The sequence below is a fragment of the Silene latifolia genome, chromosome X (genome assembly GCF_048544455.1).
Source record: "Silene latifolia isolate original U9 population chromosome X, ASM4854445v1, whole genome shotgun sequence".
NCBI classification, from domain to species: Eukaryota; Viridiplantae; Streptophyta; class Magnoliopsida; order Caryophyllales; family Caryophyllaceae; genus Silene; species Silene latifolia.
The window spans coordinates 304,493,526-304,499,525 of record NC_133537.1 but is presented as its reverse complement, the minus strand read 5'-3'; positions in this window follow the sequence as shown (position 1 = coordinate 304,499,525).

Here is a 6,000-nt window from a genome sequence, read left to right as displayed (position 1 = left end):
CTTCATCCGAGAAAGTAACAGGGTTACTTAGCTTAGGTGATTCTTGGAAGACCAAGTTGACCATGTCATCGGGTGTGGAATTATGTGCCACATTTTGTTTGACGAAGGCTTGCAGCAAAGCTTGGCGATGTGGGAATGAGCTTGCAACTAGTTGCCAGACTGAAAGATCAGCCTTTGTCTTCTATAGTTGTTTTAGCAAATGGTCAGTAAAGGTATCTTCGTTATCATTTGGTGTGACAACGTTGGTTGGACCATTTGCTATAGGACCATTTTGAGAAGTGTTTTGGTATGGACGCCATGAGCTAGTAAGGTGGTCTACATCTTGATCCTCACTATTTTGGACTATTTCCTCACTGATTTTGACTAGGTAGTGTTCATTGAGATACTCATATTCATCATCGTCGGCCCACACTCCATTGATAGTAGCAAGTTCTCTCATCCTCATGATCTCGGCCTCCAATTGGATAATTTGGTCGACTAGTTCATCAACCACGGCTACTACTTCTTGCATTGTAGCATTCTGAGAGAAACTTAGTGGCGCACGTTCTCTGGGTGTTGCACGTGGATCACGTAGGGTTTCCACTATACCTTCTAGTTCTGAGACTTGCCTATTCACGCTCTTTGCCCATGCTATAAAGTCGGTGATGGTAGGGGAAATGGTAGAGTAGTTCCTTTCTTCTTCTATTGCATAGACCTCATCTTCGACTGGAGAAATGAAGTGTGAACAATCTATGGTAGGTTCTTCACTTGTAATCATCAGAACTCTAAGAGGATTTTGAGTATTGTTAGGCTTGCCTCCAGGCGGTATTGGTAGGCGACCGTCTTCAATCATGTCTTGAAGCACATTCTTTAGCTTGTAGCATTTTTCTGTATCATGTCCCTTGCCTCTATGATATTCGCAATATGAATTCTCGTCCCAGAACTTGGATTTATTTTCTGGTTCAGGTGTAGGGCCTATGGGTTGAAGCTTACCCTGTTTCATCAGTCTGTTTAGAGCATTAGAGTATGTGTCCCCAATATTAGTGAATTTTCTTGGTGGGGTACTCTTCTTAGATGGCTCGAGAAGGTTAACTTCATCAGTCTTGCTAGTAGAGCCATAAGAACGATTTGTTGAGCCTTGATATCCACGACCTACCATTTTGGACAAGAGCCCTTTACGGATGTCATCCTCGATCCTTGTTCCTAGTACAGTTAAGTCTTTAAAGGTCTTAATGTTTTGGTACCTCAAATGACTTGCATAGATGGGCTTTAAATTGTCCACGAATTTCTCCACGAGGGTAGCTTCATCTGGACGTTCAACAAGTTGGGTACTAGTCTTCCTCCACCTACTTAGGAAGTCGGTGAAACCTTCTTTGTCATTTTCGGTAAGCACCTCTAAAGTGCGCATGTTGACTTGGATTTCGGCATTATCCGCATATTGTTTGGCGAACTCAATTGCGACTTCGTCCCAGGTAGCAATCTTCTTGTGCTCTAGAGAATAGAACAATTGTCTCGGGATAGTGTCAAGAGATGAAGGAAATATCCTTAAGAACATCTCGGGTTTAATGCCTTTGATAGACATGTAATACTTGAAAGCACAGATATGGTTCAAAGGGTTTTCATGCCCCTTGAATTTAGGGATATCCGTCATGCTGAAGTTGGTTGGCAATTTGGAGCTCACGGCCTCATATTTGCGATTATTTTGCCCTATAGATATCATCTCCTTTGAGATACATCAATTGTTCCTCCAAGTATTGGAGTTGTTTCTCAGATGCAGTCATACCTACGGGAGGGTTAACCTCATGTGCTCCCATAGGAGGATTTTCATTCCTGAAGTCATTCACAAATTCATCAGACACTTCACTTTCTCGAGGAGGCAACCTTGTTTCCACAGTATATATTCGGCCTTCGATTGTGTCGAGGCGATCATACACTTGGTCTTGAGTGACTTGGAGACGAGCTAGCGCGGCTAGGATTTGATCATTACCATTCAAGGGTTGATTGTTGCTCACGTCGCTTGTGTCAGGCATCTTGGAAACTGAACAATAGATCGACGATGAATCAAAACACGATCGACCATTCTAGCACACTTACTTGAAAAAAATGTTTTGACTTGTAGAGTGGGAGTGTGCCACTCGTGTCAAGTGAGTTTTTGAAGAAATGACAAAGTTTGAAAATGTTGGTCCTAGTCAACTGTAGTGTAGTTGTAGGAGTGGACTCGAAGTGAGGCTTTGAAATGGGCTTTGAGGCCCGAATTTTGACTCGACAATTGGACAGAGTTTTGACTGGTTTTGCGCTAATATTGGGCTTTATGTTCGAGATTTTTACATTTTGAATAAAATTTTGACCTTTACAAAAATCGTCATGGTTTTGTTTAGAAATGGTGATCACATATGGTACAAGCATTTATACAGGCATTATAACGGGATGCTGAGAACATTTAAAAGGGTTTTGGCTTAAAGGGTGGGTTGCCATACCGAACAATCAAACCCGAGGTCTGTTGAGAGGCTCGTACCAAACAAGAGTAAGGCCGATTCCTAGTCCATTTCCTCGAGTAGTGAAAGTCCTTGATACAAACAAGAGTAAGTACCATGGTATGGATGACGTCAATCGCTATCCATCCTTAGGCCCAAATAAGAATTTAGACCGTCTAGACGGGACGATTGGTCGAATGGGTTGGATTGGGCCTACGAAGGCCGAATAAACGATCTAGGAAGACCGAGTTATGAAAACCGACAACTGTCTTGTACAAACTATTCCCTAACATTGTTCAAGTTTCATCCTTGGCTACACGTAAGTGTATTAATCCCCAGCAGAGTCGCCAAACTGTGGACGTGGGTGAAAAGCGAGCAAGCTTTTCTTGTGCATTTGTGGAGTCGCCACCAATTTATTGTGGAAAATTGGAAACCGTTCGAATACCTCGTGCCATGTCAAGACACAAAGTAGTGACATGAACACCAAGAACTCGTTGCCCTTAGCTTTCTATGTCCAGAATGACTCTCGTGGATGCCAATTAACACGGATGTTCACAGAGATCTGGAGTAAGGGGTGAGGGTACGTATTAGGAAGATCTTTTGATCGAACACCTAATCCCGCCCGCCTCGATAGCGGCCTCTACTAATGATTAGGGAAGTTATCTATACTCGATATGTTGTCGATTATATGTATGCAATGCAACATCCATTAGATTAATCCTAACATGTGAGAATTAATACTAAGTCGGTGAACACGTAATTTAACATACAATTAATGTCAAAGTAGGAATTTAGGGTCGATTACATGTGAGCATACAAACAATATGATAATAGAGAAATACAATAAAAATACAATATAGAAAATTACAATACTTACATCGGATTTAATTGATTTATGTCGAAAATACATTTAAAACGGATGGTTTTAGAAAAGAAAGAACAAATAAATTAAAGAACAGAAATTAGGTGATAATACGATTAATAGTAAATTAAATACGTAAACTAGGTAAAAACGGGAGTTCAGAGACATAACTCAACCCGGAACAGGCGCAGCAGAGCTGCGTCCTTTGGAAGAGGCGCAGCATTTGCTGCTGATCGAGGCCATTTCGTGTTCACAATTAAGTATATGTGGTCGTTGGTCAATGGTCGATACAAAACACAATTTATACTTCACAAACAACTCTACAATTAGTAAAGAGGCAAGTAAAGGTCGGATCCCAAGGGACGGGTATTGAAATGAGAATTCTATTGTAACTAGTAGTGTCTAGGGGTGTCACAAATTGGGTTGATGTAGAAGGTCACTAAACTAAAATAGCAATGAAAATAAACTAGCAAGATGAATAAAATAAGGGGTGTAAACAATTGATTAAAAGCACTAGGGTGTCATGGGTTCATAGGGGAATCATGGGATATGATCATACAAACATGTTCTCAAATTATAAGCAAGCAATTATTATTGTGATGGATTGAGTTGGGTTATATCTTACAATCCTAGGAAAGTTTGGGTCCCGGAGCCGAATCGATTAGATTGTACAACACCTACAAGTCGACTTAATCTTTCCTACTCAACACATGCATGGTCTAACAAGACTCGAGTTGGGTTATGTCTTACAAGTCAAGTTGAAAGGATAGAAGATGATAGTAAATGCAAGGATTCATAGGCTTAGCATTTCATCAAATATAACATGTGCATGTATTAAGATCAAAACAAGCAAGCAAATAAGATATGAAAGCATATTGATTTAAGCATGAATCATTCCCCATGTTGGTTTCCCTAATCACCCATTAAACCCTAGCTAAGAGACTACTCACTCATTATCATGTTGATCATGCTAGAAAGGTTGTCAATCATACTAACATAATGAAACATGATGAATAAATGAAAGTAATTAACAATAATTAAAAAGGGATTAAGAGATTATACCTACTAATGATTCCAATAATAAAGCAAGAATAATAGAAGTACTTGAATCCTAGATTGAGAGGTTGTCAATCTCCCAATAATAACCCAAATAATCTTCAATTACCCAAAATAAAGGAAGAACAAGAGAGAGATTAAAGAACTAAAACTTGGATTAAAACTTGATTAATACTTGATTACAATATTGAAGAGAGATTTGATTGATATTAACTACACTAATTATTGATAAGAAGAACATGCTCCTCTAATTAGCCTAATGGGGTATTTATAGTAAAAATTAGGGAGGATGCATTAGGGTTAACTAAGGGCTAAACTAGTAATTACACTTTTTAAGTTGAGCAAGGAGGACCCGGTATTTTCTGAGAGAAGGGCTTCTCTTTTCGTAGCTTGAAGAATGAAATCCGTGCTGTACTGAAATCCGTGCGGATTAGAGTCGGGACGGCCGGATTTGGGCTGGGCAATCCGAGCGGATTCAGGAGAGGGACGCTCGGATTGTTGAGGGGGAATCCGAGCGGATTCCAAGGGGGGACGCTCGGATTGTTGAGGCTGGACGGACGGATTGTCTGCAATCCGTTCGGATTGTTGGTCAGCGTCAATTCTTCTTCTTTTTCTTCCCTTTTCTTCATAAATTCCTTGGGGATTTCCTTGGGGACGCAAGGATCCTTTCTCAACATTGTTCTTCTACTATGATATGTACAAAGGCCTTCTAGTCTTGTCTCTTCTTGATGCTTGGTCATTGAATACAATCAATTTAGCCTCGTTTTGCCATGAAAATGCAAGATTCTTACTCCTTTCCTACCAAGGGATCAAAATCTCAAAGAATATGCAAAACAAAGAACTAAAGATAAGAAATGGCCCAAATAGGCACTAAAAAGCATGGAAACAATGGTAATTCGGGGGCTAAATATGCGCCAATTATGGTCACATCAAATATCCCCAAACCGAACCTTTGCTCGTCCCGAGTAAAGAGGTGACAAATACTAGGACCAATACTAACCTATCCTAATAATAATAGCCGATATGAGATAATTAGCGGGTCTCACTCCGCCCCTTCAACTCACAACAAGACAACCATGAGGTAGGATGCCTTCTTGCAAGGCAAGGTGGGTCTTGCCAAAATGGCGACACATCCAAACATTAAAGCACATAAAATCACATAATGGATGCATCTACAAAAAGAATAGCCACTTTCCTCATCTAAGTGGCGGAAATTATCTACAAGGGAAGCAATTCAAGGGTACACAATCCTTCATAGATGCAATTTGTTCAAACTACTAAGCCTAGAAGGATACCAATAAATCACCTCCAAGTTGTGTCAAGCTAGGGTACCTTTATCCTTAATCGTTAAATGCTTTTGTCAAGAGTAGACTCCCTATGGTGTTAGAAACACTGGAGGATCGCGGAATTCCCCCTCTTGCCTAGACAAGAAGAAGGGTCGTCCCCTCTCTACCATGCACAAAAATGGATACGGTGGATAAAGGGATCAACAGATATTTGAGTTTCATTTTGGGTGTTTGCTTTTGTTTTTGTTTTCCCCCCAATTTCATTTGGCATTTGACATTTGAGAACACTTTCTTGCCATTTCTTTTTGATTTTTGGCTTTTCAACACTTGACAACTTTTTTGC